The sequence below is a fragment of the Emydura macquarii genome, unplaced genomic scaffold (genome assembly GCF_026122565.2).
Source record: "Emydura macquarii macquarii isolate MOO-44397 ecotype Brisbane River unplaced genomic scaffold, CSIRO-AGI_Emac_v2 contig_2205, whole genome shotgun sequence".
Lineage (NCBI taxonomy): Eukaryota > Metazoa > Chordata > Testudines > Chelidae > Emydura > Emydura macquarii.
Window position 1 is genome coordinate 6,318,460 of NW_027132342.1, and position 15,160 is coordinate 6,333,619.

The window sequence follows — 15,160 nt, forward strand, 5'->3', positions numbered from 1 at the left end:
GATAATGGGTGCTGGTACCTAACTCATATTTGTGCTTTTGAAAATCTCTCCTTTAATTAGCTGTAAAATGCTTTAGAATCCTAGAATGACAATGCCATAGAAATCCAAAATGCCGTTGTTTAAGGGTACACCTCAACGTTACAAACTCCAATTTTGTCAAACACTGAGGTGGCCTAATGGCTAGCACGCTGGACCAGGATTCAGGTGACCTGTGTTCTATTCCTGGATTTGCCACTGGACTGCTCAGTGATCTTGTAAGTCATGTTTCCTCCCTGTGCCTCAGTTTCCCTATCTGTGAAATGCACTAGTGATACTGACCTTCTTTGCAAAGCACCTTGAGGTTTACTGATAGTAAGAGCTATGTGTTAGAATTGGTTTTCCCCAGAACAATAGCATGCAAGATGTAACTGTACTTTCCAATCATTTTGATGAACCCTGATTTTACTAAAGATTTGCACATCCATTAAGACATTTCTAATAATCAGGGTTTCCATCTATTATTAACTTTGGCACTAGCTAAACAAAACTAGAAATGTTGATTAAGTATTCCGGCTTTAATAAAAATCCACTCTTTAGTTCTGCAACTGAGCCAATATAGTCCTCTTGGAAAATGGCACTATAGGAAACAAAGCTGTGTCTCAATGCTGTCTACAAAGCTATAGCTTTAGAAAAGCAAGAACTTCATGAAGTCCACATGGTCTTCAAAGGTTTCTCCAGTCACCCTTGCACTGTGCCCTGTTTCTTGCACTTGTTCTGTTCTCCTGGAGACCAATCTCTGTTAGATAACTGCTGTGCATTAAGGGACTGATCCGAAGTTCACTGAAGTCAAGCTTTCATTATACTGTTGGAAGTCAAATAATAAAGGCCTTTATGGATCAAAACCAACTGTGACACTCTGTACCCCATGTCCACCCTTATAGTGCAATTTGTGCATCATTCATGTTCACTCTTGTAGCGTAACTGTGTATTGTTTAATGGAAAGTATGAAATGTAAGGTGCTTTTGGAATTCTCCTGACATATTGACCATTATTGTTATGGTAGCATGTTTCCTGCAATGTCATGCATATGAACAGCTATGAAACTCTGCTGTGTCATACCCCAAATGTGTGTCTAACATGGCTTTAATAGATGCAGACAAACACAAAGCTGGGGTTCTATGCCCCGCAGAGGCATGCATACAGGAACAATGGACTGGTCTAAACACTTTTGAGCACTTTGGTTCAGGTGGAAGAAATCATGCCCATTGCCGGACATGGCCAGTCACCTGATCCCAAGGGGTCGAGGAAACTTGTTAAAAGAAAGAGGCATCTTTGTCTCAGGGCTCTCCCCTGGAATCGATCTTCTAAGCAACATCAAGGGCTGGCAACTACCCACGGGATCAGAGGCCTGGTGGCTAGAGGCATTGCAGCCAGCTGTGGGTAAGCTAACATCACAGACTGAAAAGCTACTGAAATATTAATCTTCGTTTAGGATGCAAGTTACCTTTTAGCTGATTGTGACCAACTTATTGATGCATTATTAATCTCTTGATTTATATTGATCTGATTTATATTCACTTAAAATCTTGCTGTAGTCAATAAACTTTTGTTTTAGCTAAAACAGTGCATGTGGACTGAGTGTGTGAAGACTTCGCTTGGCGTGACAGAACTGGTGCATATCAATTTCTTTGATAAATTGACAGATGTAAATGAGCTTGCAGGGTACAGCACTGAACCATGCAGAACAGCAGTTCTCAGGGTTGCATCTGGGGCTGGGGATGTTTGGTGGGAGTCTATCCCATGAGCAGCTGGCCAGAAGCACTCCCTCACTGGGTCAGGGACTGATTACTTGCAGGAGGCTGGGCATGGGCAGACTCGGGAGTGGGTGGTTCACACAGCAAAGCGGAGTGAGTCAGGGCCCAGGAGTGAGGAATTGGGGTGGCACAGCTACACATAGTCCAGATTGCAGGGAGGAGAACGTCACACCAACACCTGGAATTGTACCCAAAAAGCACATTGGAAGCCACCATGATATACTTTCAATTTTGAATGGATGACAGATTAGACAAAACATACCCTAAAAATCACCGGATAAGTGATATTTATTTAGGTGCTCACTGTTTTCTCCTGCACCTAATGCTAAGGCATATTCTTGGGTGATATTGGAAGAGAAGGAGATCGAGAGACAAGATAGGTGAGGGCCAACCTCTGTTGGTGACGAAGACAAGCTTTTGAGCTTCACAGAGCTCTTTGTCAGGACTGGAGAAAAGTAACCAGTGTGTCCCAATTAAGTACAAAGTGGGACTGTGTCTTTGAGTCATTTACAATGCAAGTTTTCTCATCAGCAGTCCCTGTCTCTGCCCAACACTCTGCTCAAGACGGTCATGGAGACTGTGCAGTGATGTTCTCTTAGCAGCTGCCTATGGAGCAGGCTTAGAAGTGATTTTTCAGATGCTTAGAACTATTTCTACATTCTCCCCCATCCCTAGACCAAACAACAGCATTGGCCTTCAAGCACAGCTACACCCATGTCATATTTCAGCCATTTTTGCTGCACCTATATCTAGAAAGCATGGTTAAATTAGTTTTTTTCTTGCAAACAGAAAAATGTGGCCTATTTTCCCCCCCTCTTCCATTATGCAAGAGCAGCTGAAAGGATTAGGAACCTGTGGAAACAGAGACAGCCTTTTTGCTCTGTGTTTGTACAGCACCTAACACAATGGGGGTCCCGGTCCATGACTGGGCCTCTTAAGCACTACCACAATATTAATAATTAATGCATACTAATTTGCAACCTTTATGGTGATGAGTATCTCTATCATTAACTGTAATAAGCTAGACACAACACATGGCGGGGAGAAGCAGGAAAAGTCTGCCCAGGGCATTAAGTGTAAGTGTGAACTGAATGTGTTTCTCCTTAAGGATATTTTTTCTTTGTGACAATGCTGCTTCAAGATTTTTAATTTCTTGCTGGGCTAATTTCCAAGTATTCAGTTGTGGCCTTGCACAGGTAGAGCTCACTAATGCAAAATTAGTGTTGGGCCACAGTCCAGCTCCTAGTGCATAGGTGCCAATCTCAGAAAAACAAAAGACACCTCCATAATTGGCACCACTACAGGAGTCGCAGTAGAGAAGCCAGAGTGTGGCTAGCCCTGGAGTCTCCTCTTGTCCCACCAAGAGCTGGTTCACCAGGTTAGGTTTGAGATACATCAGCAAGGGAAACGGACACGAAACTTGATATGAATTAATTAATTTTTTTTTTTATACACCGTTCTTACTAATAGATTTTTATAAGTGCTGCAGGAACAGGGTTTAAGTCATATTTTTCCTGCAATGGGTTTAGGTGAAAGATATGAAAGAATGGGTATTTGTCCAAAGACTGGAGAGGAAACTGAACTCAAAATCCTAGATCTGAACACCCCCTGGACTTTGGGGGATAGGATTGAAATCTAGAGCTCAGATCCATCTCTACTATTAGAAAGTTATGCACTTGTGTTTTCTGGCCAGGATTGAAACTACGAATATGAAATACCTCAATAAAAATGGTACAGGGTTCTCACGCTATTGGAAAAGAACTTGCTGGAAATCTCACAAGGAAATCTAACTTCCTGACAATTTCCTGTCCAGTTTTATTGAAATTTTTAAAAAATGAAATAAAACCTTGTGCCATCAAGATATAACCCACATTTCTGATTCAGCGCTACCAGCAATATTTACAGTAAATTCTACATTGCCGTTCCATCCAACAACCATTACTTTCTGAAGTCAATGCAAGTAGCAGGACAAAAAGAAGAAAAGTTAACTGGATGCTTGATTATAGTGTAGATGGGGAGGACAAGTTAAAAAGGGGCCAGAAAGAACAGTCACACAAGTGCCTGTTTCTGTGACAATACTAAGTAAGAATCGGATCCTGGTTCCACTGAAGTTAGTGGAAAAACTCCCATTGATTTATATGAGAATAGGATTATGTGACAAGGTGTTGGGAGCCATCAGACTGATTCAGCCCCCTGCCACTGGTGTCCTAATTAGAGGGAATGGGAAGAGGCTGAGTAAACCCTGCACAGGATGGGTTAATGAGGAGCAGCTGTGGGGCTGGTTAGCCCAGGCACTATAAAGGCTCCTAGGAAGGACATGTGGGGCAGGGGGGTGGAGGCAAACAGCCAGCAAAGGTGGCGGGGGCGGGTGAGCTTCCCTTGACTGGAGCAGTGAGGCCGAATTGTCTATTAATAGATGGTGGTGGGATACAAGTTGTAAATAAAGAGCACCACTGGGAGAACGAAGCTGATGTCTGGGTGTGGTTTGTGAGCGCAGAGGACCTAATCAGCAGGGGGGCCTGCGTGATCCTGCTACAGAGTGGGTTTTACTTAACTGGCTTTTTCTGGGAAGCTTTACTAAAAAGCATTTCCGATGTGTCTGGAAATTATTTTTCTATTTCCCAAGAGTAGAGGTTCTTCACAGAAGCCAGCAATAGACACAGCAGTTTGCATTCAAATGCTGTGCTAAGAGATTCTAGCAAAGTAGCACCCACAAAAAGAGTCTGACCCAAGCCCCTTGAAGTCAATGAGAGTCTTTTTTCATAGACTTCAGTGGGTCTTGTCTAAAGCAAAAAGTCTTATCTGGCTCTTACGTAGGTCAGCAGTTTGGGAAGGACCCATCGCTATTGGTCTCAGAGAACTCACATAGAATAAGAATGCTTTGCTATCATTTATACAGTATCGTCATCAAGTAAGAGAATATCATCTTAATCTCTTTCATATTTTGAGGCAGGAAAGATAACCAAGCTGTGCACAAAAGGAAAGTCATCCAGTGTTTAGAACCCGTCACCACTACATTTGGAAAAATACTTTAGAAACTGGGGAAATGTGCTAAGTATCTAGAGAGCTTCCTAGCTCCCATGCACGTTCAGAGGGCATGTTTATTATCAAAAACTACAATAATACTTTATCATAAGCAACTGCTATATTTTTCTTCATACTTGAAAGTATTCAAACAGGCTGATGTCTGGAAATTGGAGAACATTATCTAGGATTGAGGACACCCAATGATGGAAATGAATTTTAAATCCAGAATTAATCAAATATTTGGAAAGTACTTAACTAGTTAGTCGTAACTGTGGGAAGTACATTCAACATGGAACAAGTATTCTGAAGTCTTTCCAGCATTAATACTGTGTGACTAGACCATGCCTTTCTGTGATAAGGAAAAAAAATATTGGGAGCTCACTTATATCTGGAAAAATTCTAAGCCAGATCCTCATCTAGTGTAAATGAATGTTGCTCCATTGCCTTCAGGGGAGCTAAACTGATTTATACCAGCTGAGGATCTGGCCTTCTGAGTTTAAACTTGCAGAGGAAATGTGCAATGAAGGGGTGTCAGCGAGGTTTGCAACATTCAAATTATGTATGTTAACTTGACAGTGATAGCTGAACTTGCAGACCATTAGGAACAGTCTAAATTTGTGTAACAGTAAGCATAACTTTCCAGTTGGATTCCATTAAATTTAAACACATATTCAGCACTGCCCCCCATGTATTTTAATAAGTCGGATTGCTGCATTTTTATTTATTTATACATATTTTTTGCCGTCTTCAAAATAGATGACTCTTCCTGTTCAGATTTTTTGCTGCATGTCAGTTTCTGCTGATGCTCTAACTTAGTCTAGCTGTCAGCTAAGTATCTGTTGTACCAATAAAGCATTTCAGGAAAGCACAGGTCCTCTGGTCCCAGAAGACTTCATGTTTCTAAATCTTGAGGACTAAAGGGAAAGAAAAGATAGCTATAGAACGGCAGGAATAATCTGATAAAACAGATGTGAAAACATCATTATCTGTGTCTCAGTGTGGTGATATTACTTGAAATAAATTAACTTCTTATAAATATGTGTTATCACTCAGATACATGGGTTATTAGAGCTGTCTGAAAGGTTTGTAGCCAGCTCTGAATCCCCTGGAATTGGACCCATGCCTAAGGTTTACTATGTTTGGGATCCTGGGTAGGGATATTCAGACAGCAGGGGAACAGTGAATATCTTTCTTCTCACCAGCTGCCCTCTTTCCTTTCTCAACAAACACTGCCTCTGTCAAGCTGCTTCTTGCTCTTAGCCCCAATGAGGGTCACAATCTAGCCCCAAGTATGACGCTGTTAACAGAAATTGTCTAATCACATAGAAGACACACAACAGTTGAAACTTTTACCTCAATCCTTGTGATTGCTGAATTGTGTTAGAACACCCTCTGCCAGTGTGTTTTTGGGTCTATTTTTGACATTTTAAATTGTTCCCATTGGACCACTGACCAGTACTAGTATGACAGCTACATCTTGTTTTAGCAACATATGATAGTTTTTGGTGAGTGTAAATACGGTTTCCAGATTTGCTGTACAAGATGCATCCTCTTGAAGTGCGGGGGTGGGGTTGGTTTGGGTTTTTTTGGGGGGGGGGGGGGATTACTGAAGGATTGTGTTTCTAAAATACTCAGCATCTAGTTTAATGCTTTTTGTACTAGAGTGTTCTTCTCTTACCATGCTATCAAAATGACTGCATAAAGTCTATATTAAAATCATACTAACAGAAAAGCTATCCTCACTCCTAGTAATTGTACAATATTTACAATTCTTACCTGTAGTTTCCATCTCTCTAATTAAAAAGAGCAAAGCCATTTTAATGAAGGTTCCAGTTCTCATTTGGTTTAACAGTTTGGCATAGCATGGATCACTGAACTGACACATTTTGGGTGAGCTTTTTATATGTTAAAAAAAAGTTGCCTATGGTCTACATTTCTAGTGCTACCTATTGATTTTTGCTAACTGTAGATGTGAGCAGTTTAAACAGAAGTTTTTCCATTCACAGGGGTTTACTGCAGTGTGGCATCAAGCAGGAGAATTGGTTTGTGGATGAATAACGTACTTTCTGATGCTTGCAGCTGAAGGTGTATAAATGCAAACATGAGGTTTGACACCAAGCTCATCTCATCTGCCATTAAAAAACTTTCATTGCTATCATTTACCCACGCACAGCAAATAGAGTATTGTACACATCTCCCAAACTGAACTCACATGGAACAAAAAGTCTGGATGCTGGATATGCAGAATTAGAATGTCAATTTCCTTATCATTTTGTTCTTCACTGCCTCTGGAAAGAAATCTCAAACTACAAGCTTTCTCACTGAGTACAAATCCATGCTGTCCCCTGTTGGGGCTTTGCTGCTGGGAGTTGTATGTTATACTGATTATACATTTGTTCCATGAGACCAACCAATTTTTGAAAAATTATTTTGTCTGAGGTACTGTTGCATCCTCTAAGATCAGCAAGTAGTGCTCTGTCTTTATAGTAATCGATAGGTTTGTGTAGCTAATGCAAATCCTCATCAACCCCATAGATATTTTTCCATACTTGCCAAATTACTTGCTTTGATTGATACTCCCTTTACATGTACGAAACATCTATTAGCCACAACATGGTGTGTGTGTGTGTGTGCGCCCGCGCGTGCCTATACACACACACATGCATACCAAGTACCAGTATTGGTAAATAATGCACTTCAGCCCTGAATACCAATATTAAATCAGTTTTGGGTACCTTTCCACACCGAGGCCCTGATCCTGCAGTGAGTTCTGCATGGATGGACCCCTGAGCCTACACCGTGTACTGCAGAATGTCGGTAATACGCGGCATGCATATAGGGGTCCACCCTTTCAGAGCTCATTTAATCTAATCATAGGTTGGAATGAATCGATGGCCTATGTTAGAAGTTTCTCATATCTGACTTGCAATTCTATTACTGAACCACATGGGGGGAGGGGTACTTGTTTTGATTTTCTTATAACAATATCCACAGACAGTAGTCTGTGAAGACCAATGTGTGTTGTATTTATTTATCCATACAGTATGGTAGTAAGACAAAGAACATTGTTCTCATAGGCTAACATTTTCAAAGCTGGATGTTTAAAAGTCAGGCTTTTAAATCTACATTGAGGCATTATTAGAAGCCGCAAGTCCTCAGCACTTCTGAAAAAGATCAGACTAATTCTACTACAGTACCTAAATATGTTTTCATAAAGGACCCCCCGTTTCTACCATTTGCTTGTAGTTGATGAGCACAATTTTTCTAACTTGCACTTCATAAAACAAAAAACCAAACACCCCTCTCTCCCCCACAACAATAACAATAATCAAAACTCTCTTTGTGGTGGCCATAAGGGAGATGTCTGGCTACTTGGCCTGTCTGTTTGCTGCCTTGTCATCCAATCTCCTTTGATGAATTTTGAGTTTGGGTTTTTGTCATACAAAGGGAGTCTTCCCCTCTCCAACCAGTATCAGCTGAGCCTAGTTTCAGGTAGAGAGCACATGGTGCTCTGCCCAATCTAGAACACCTCTATGGCTGCATTTGGCTTCTAATTGATCAGTGAGTAGAGTCAATCATTCCTCTCTCTGTGCCTATTGCTTATCTTTGATTCTAACGTCTGATATAGGATTGACTCCATGTGACTGGCTGGTTCTTGTCTTCATTTGGATCACAAAACGCAGCCCTGGGAAAGTTAGCAAATTGTCTGCATGAAGCACAATGCAGCATAGGTGGTTCACTCAGTGAGATGGGACCAACTGATTCCCTGAATACACAAACTGGGGTGAGGGGGGAAAACACTCCCCACACTACCCTGAATATCCTCTTCATTCATCTTGTGAGGATTTGGTTGTGGACAAAGACGTTGGGTTCCCCTTCTTTGTGAAGCTGCATTGGAAAGCCTTGAGGAACTTGGTTCCCTCAACCTGCTGCTGTGGTTGGCCTTGCAGTGGGAAGTTGTATGTTAGTATGGTTGGAAACCAGGCGTTGAGGCATTGGGACACTGTCTACAGCTCTGTGAACTCTTTTGCCCAGATGGCAAGCAGTTGTCGGACACTGGAGTGCATGCTTTGAGCCAGGACTTTGTCACCTGGATTGAGACCTAGTTGTTTTTGGAAATGCCAACTACGCTTTAAAGGAGCAGCATATGTGGGAGTAGCTCTTGGCAACAGGAGTACTAGGCCACCCTTTTTGATGGGTTAGATATTGGTTTGGTGGTTGGTTTGCCCAAAAGCATAGAGGCTGGGTGGATTTAGGGAAGCCCCCACTTAGCCTGAGAATGAGGCCCGATCTACACTGCTGCACTGGGTTGACGTAAAATATACGGTAGTTACATAACGTAACTAGCTTATCCCATGTCAATGTACTTACGTCTATGCAGCATGGTGTCTTCACGATGCTATGTCAATAGGAAAGCGTCTCCCGTCAATGCTACCTTCCGCATTTTGGAAGATGGACTAATTCGGTTGACAGGAGAGCGCTTTCCCATCGACTGAGTGGATGAACACCGACCCACTCAGTCAATGCCACTGCGTCAATCCCTGCTGCCGCAGCAGTGTAGACATGCCCTTGGACAACAACACACCTTTTTCAGGAAAATGGGTTGATTTGGTGAGCAAGTTGGCTGCCCTACCAGACCACGGATGGGCAATAGGCTGTTCTTGGTTGCAGGCCATGATAGGCCTTGGAATAATGCAGACTCTGATAGGATCGTAATTTTAAGACGCTCTAAAGCCATGGGACTGGTGTGCTTGACATTTGAGCAACACAAAGGAAGAAAGCAAGCAAGTGACAGAGGGAGCATTGATGGTCTTTTCCCTGTTCATTTGTCCCAGGACAGATTGCTCTGAGAAATTATCCTCTTGTAGAATTAATAAAGTTATAGTCACTTGGCTAAAAATTCCTGACATCTATCAGTTGCCATTGGCCCCCGGCCGTTTTCAAAACAGGACTTTGTGCTACAAGTGTTTCCATCTACTCTCCCACAACACACATCACAGTAACCACTGTTATTTAATGTTTGCAATTACACTGTTTTCTGTGGCTGCCTGGCTGTGCAATTTATTTTTAAAATATTCTGAATTTGAGAAAATACTTAACAAAGGAGTGATTAGAAAACAATCAATTGCTGAATTCCTATTTTATGTCTAAATTGCAGATAATCTTTTTTGTTTAGGGAATGAATTGTTGTAGATAATGGCAAGTAATCTTCTGTAACATGCCCCTTTGCATGATTATCTGCAATGCTTTACTGCCTGTATCCAATATTTTTTCTTCTACATCCTTTGCTCTGACTTTCCTTTTCCTATGTCTGATTCCCCTTATTGGACCCACTTTGTGTTGATTTTCCTTTTTAACTATTCTGATTTGATTTTTTTTAAAGCTCTGCCTAAGCATAAATGTATTCCATTTCCTTCTGTGTTCTCTCCTGTCTTGTTTCTAAGGTGCTGCCCACTGCTTTTCTTGCTCTTATTCTTGTCTTCTAACTTTCCCCGCCCCCCTTTTTAGCTATGGCATTAACTACTTTTGTGGCATTTTCTGGAGGAGTCAAGAACATTGTTAATGTTTGTCTGAATGCAATTATAAGTTTAGCATTAATTAATTATACTCCTTTCTTCATATTGACTAACTTATTCACACATCTGGTCTTTTCTCTGCCCAACCACAACCTTAACTGGTTTCTGGTGATTTTCTTTCCCTGCCCCTTGAGATTGTGCTTGATAATTTCTCAAGAAAGGACTTTACTAAACGTTTACTTTCCATGCAAGGATGACTTGCTCACCGGAAAGATTCTTGGGCCTGTTATTTCTACTAATATTTATTGTCTTTAGGTAATAGTGAGATTTAGGGGCTTTTGAAAATGTAGCCATTCCTCAATCTTTCAAGTCCTGGCTAGCCTATCCAGGAATATTAATTTTGAAGCAATTGTTGGAATTGACAAAATTGAAAACAAGATTATTGCCATTACACAAGGTGCTACACCATCGTGTCTTTGAAAATAATATAACTTTTTTCCCCCTCTACTCCCACTACATTTTACTGAACTCTTCATTTACCAGCATAGCTATATTAGATTTGTAATATAAAATAAATATATACAGAGCTTTGATTGTTTACCCAATTTCCTGTGTTATGAAAGTATAATCCTTTAGAAACTCATTTTCTGAGTTCATGTGGATGAAAATCTACCATGTGACTCTACTGTCTTCCTAACCCAATCTTCAACTCCATCCAAACTTTATGGCCAGTATTCCATAAAACAAATTAGTCACTTTGTTAGCATCGTAAAAATTGCTAGCACTTATAAAGATAAGAGACCATTTAGCACAATTGCTAAATAGAGATCCCAAGAGTTGAACAGAAAGGAAGTTGTGGCAGATCAGTCTTGAACTACAATAACAGAAACACAGGGAGACTTTCAAGACACCTGTGTCTGAAATATAACCCTGGTCAATATCCATTGATATGGGGCATTGGATCAGATCTTGTATCTGATTCACTCCATTGTTTCAGTTCCTCCTTTTAATTCACCATTAAAACTGACTGGGATTGGGGAAAAGTACGCTTCTGAAAGTGTTGATATCACTTGAATATCTAAAATCTCATTTTAGGCCAATGGCCAAATTTACTTTGTTAGAGGGAAATTTGACCCAATGATCAACTCCCCATCCCCAATTTGCAGTTAGTCTTCAGCACCTTCATTATCAAGCAACCTGGGAGAGGGAGAAAATCTTCAGAAACAAGTTAAGGCTGGAATTGGGGTTTCCTTTTAAAATGGGACAGGGCTGAACTAATCAAACCTCAGAGAAATCCACACAAAGCAGTTCACTCTTGCAGCTCCTTGTGCTACACATTTAAACTAGTGTGAATAATAAATGGAAAAAAGTGTCATGCATAGCTCAAGTGAATACAAACAAGGGCTTGAAAACAGATGGCATTAGTTAAATGGAATTAAGTTGCACTATTCTCATAATGCGTGGTTGGGACTGGCAGATTTTTCTATGAAGCTAAACTCATGGAGCCATTTATTATAATATTATAGGAGTGTTTTGAATGCCTAATTCACTGTCATTTATTTAAAAACTCTTATGGGGCCTGACCCAAAATTCAATGAAGTCACTGCAAAGAGTCCTATTAACTTCCCTGGACCTTGGCTAAGGTTTTTATTGAGTGGGATTGGTCTAGACTATTTCATAAACCTCAAATCTTCTGTTATAGTATACAGTGTATATATTGCTGTTTAACGTCCTCTCGTTTTGTGTGGCTCATTCTGTATTTGTTCTTATCCTCTCCTATCTCTGGGAAAAATTTGTTATATGCAGTAATATAAATGTAATAAAATGTAATAAATACAAAACCCAAGAGGAAGCATTGATGGCCTTTTCCCTGTTCACTAGTCCCAGGACAGGTTGCTCTGAGAAATTATCCTCTTGTGGAATTTATAAAGTTGTAGTCACTTGGCTAAAAATTCCTGATGTCTGTCAATTGTCATTGGCCCCTGCCATTTTCAAAACAGGACTTTGTGCTATAAGTGTTTCCATCTACTCTCCCACAACACACATCACAGTAACCGCTGTTATTTCATGTTTTCAATTACACTGTTTTCTGTGGCTGGCTGCCTGTGCAATTTATTAGTAAGATATCCTTAATTTGCAAATAGTCTGAGGTTTAATACAGAGGAGTCCCAACAGTATATAGTGCAAAACATTTAAAGAGATCCTATGGCAGCACAAATCACAGCAGAAGTGACAGTTCTGTTCAGATGCAAAGGAAAGCTTTTATATTGATGGTTTTCTGAAGCTTCAGGTGTCATAACACTGCTACCCCAAAGTTACTACACTGAAGTAAACTCTAGGCCTGTCTGACGGATGCAGTGCATGCTTCAGGCAGGCTGTTAGCATTCTTTAATAAAATGTTATCCAGATATGTTTTATGCCATCACATATTTGATGGTTCATGTTTCATGTTCCTAGTTTGAAATGGTTAGCTGGAATGCCTTCCCGAAAAAGTCAGCAAAGCAAGCAGCAGCAGCAGCAATTATCAGCTACTTATCTCAAGTGCCTATACACAAATGCAAGAAGCCTGGGAAACAAGCAGGAGGAACTGGAAGTCCTGGCACAGTCAAGAAACTATGACATGATTGGAATAACTGAGACTTGGTGGAGTAACTCTCACAACTGGAGCACTGTCATGGATGGGTATAAACTGTTCAGGAAGGACAGGCAGGGGCGAAAGGGTGGAGTAGTTGCACTGTATGTAAGAGAGCGCTATGATTGCTCTGAGCTCCAGTATGAAACTGGAAATAAGCCAGTTGAGTGTCTCTGGGTTAAGCTTAGAAGCAAGAACAATAAGGGTGATGTCATGGTGGATGTCTGTTACAGACCACCAGAACAGGAGGACGAGGTAGATGAGGCTTTCTTCAGTCAACTAGGGAAAGTTTCCAGTTCACAGGACCTGATTCTCATGGGGGACTTCAAATCACCCTGACATCTGCTGGAAGAGCAATACAGCAGAGCACAAACAATCCAGGAAGTTTTTGGATAGTGTTGCAGACAATTTCCTGCTGCAAGTGCTGGAGCAACCAACTAGGGGCCGTGCTTCTCTTGACCTGCTGCTCACAAACAGGGAAGATTTGGTAGGGGAAGTAGAAGTGGGTGGCAACCTAGGCAGCAGTGACCATGAGATGGTCGAATTCAGGATCCTGACAAAAGGAAGAAAGGAGAATAGCAGGATATGGATCATGGACTTCAGAAAAGCAGACTTTGACTCCCCCAGGGAGCTGATGGGCAGGATCCCCAGGGAGGCTAATATGAGGGGGAAAGGAATCCAAGAGAGCTGGCTGTATTTTAAAGAAACCTTACTGAGGGCACAGGAACAAACCATCCCGATGTGCAGAAAGAATAGCAAATATGGTAGGCATCTAGCTTGGCTTAACAAAGAAGTCTTTGGTGAACTTAAACACAAAAAAGAAGCTTACAAGAAGTGGAAGCTTGTTCAGATGACTAGGGAGGAGTATAAAAATGCTGCTCGAACATGCAGGAATGAAATCAGGAAGGCCAAAGCACAACTGGAGTTGCAGCTAGCAAGGGACGTGAAGGGGAACAAGAAGGGTTTCTACAGGTATGTTACCAACAAGAGGAAGATTAGGGAAAGTGTGGTCCCCTCACAGAATGGGGGAGGCAACCTAGTGACAGAGGACGTGGAGAAAGCTGAGGTACTCAATGCCTTTTTTGGCTCTGTCTTCATAGACAAGGTCAGCTCCCAGACTACTGCAGTGGGCGGCACAGAATGGGAAGGAGGTGAACATCCCGCAGTGCTGAAGGAACAGGTCCAAGACTATTTAGAAAGATTGGACATACACAAGTCCAGATGCAATGCACCCAAGGGTGCTGAGGGAGTTGGCTGATATGATTTCAGAACCATTGGCTATTATCTTTGAAAGCTCGTGGCAATTGGGGGAGGTCCCTGATGACTGGAAAAAAGCAAATATAGTGCCCATCTTCAAAAAAGACGGGAAAGAGGATCCAGGGAACTACAAACCGGTCAGCCTCACCTCAATCCCTGGAAAAATCATGGAGCAGTCCTCAAGGAATCCATTGTAAGGCACTTGGAAGAGAGGAAGGTGATCAGGAACAGTCAACATGGATTCACCAAGGGAAAGTCATGCCCGACCAACCGGATTGCTTTCTATGAAGAGATGACTGTGGATGTGGGGAAAGCGGTGGACGTGATATACCTTGACTTTAGCAAAGCTTTTGATACGGTCTCTCACAGTATTCTTATCAGCAAGTTAAAGAAATATGGGTTGCATGAATGGACTATAAAATTGATAGGGAACTGGCTAGAGCATAGGGCTCAATGAGTAGTGATCAATGGCTCCATGTCTAGCTGGCAGCCGGTCACAAGCAGCGTGCCCCAGGGGTCGGTGCTGGGGCCGGTTTTGTTCAACATCTTCATTAATGATCTAGAGGATGGGGTAGATTGCACCCTCAGCAAGTTTGCAGATGACACTAAGCTAGGGGGAGTGGTAGATACCCTGGAAGGTAGGGATAGGATACAGAAGGACCTAAACAAACTGGAGGATTGGGCCAAAAGAACTCTGATGAGGTTCAACAAGGACAAGTGGAGAGTCCTGCACTTTGGACGGAAGAATCCCATACACAGCTACAGACTGGGGACCAACGAGCTAGGCAGCAGTTCTACAGAAAAGGACCTGGGGGTTACAGTGGATAAGAAGCTGGATATGAGTCAGCAGTGTGCCCTGGTTGCCAAGAAGACTAATAGCATATTGGGCTGCATTAGTAGGAGCATTGCCAGCAGATCGAGGGAAGTGATTATTC

The 15,160-nt window shown here is 41.7% G+C and overlaps 1 long non-coding RNA gene across 1 annotated transcript in view; it reads right to left on the reverse strand.

Annotated features, from left to right (window-relative positions):
- Positions 1–5,464: 5,464 nt before the first annotated feature.
- Positions 5,465–15,160, reverse strand: part of LOC137160611 (uncharacterized) — a 79,701-nt gene continuing 70,005 nt past the window's right edge. The window contains exon 3 of the long non-coding RNA XR_010921943.1: positions 5,465–5,734. This is a non-coding gene — a long non-coding RNA (uncharacterized lncRNA). The remainder of the gene's footprint in view (positions 5,735–15,160) is intronic.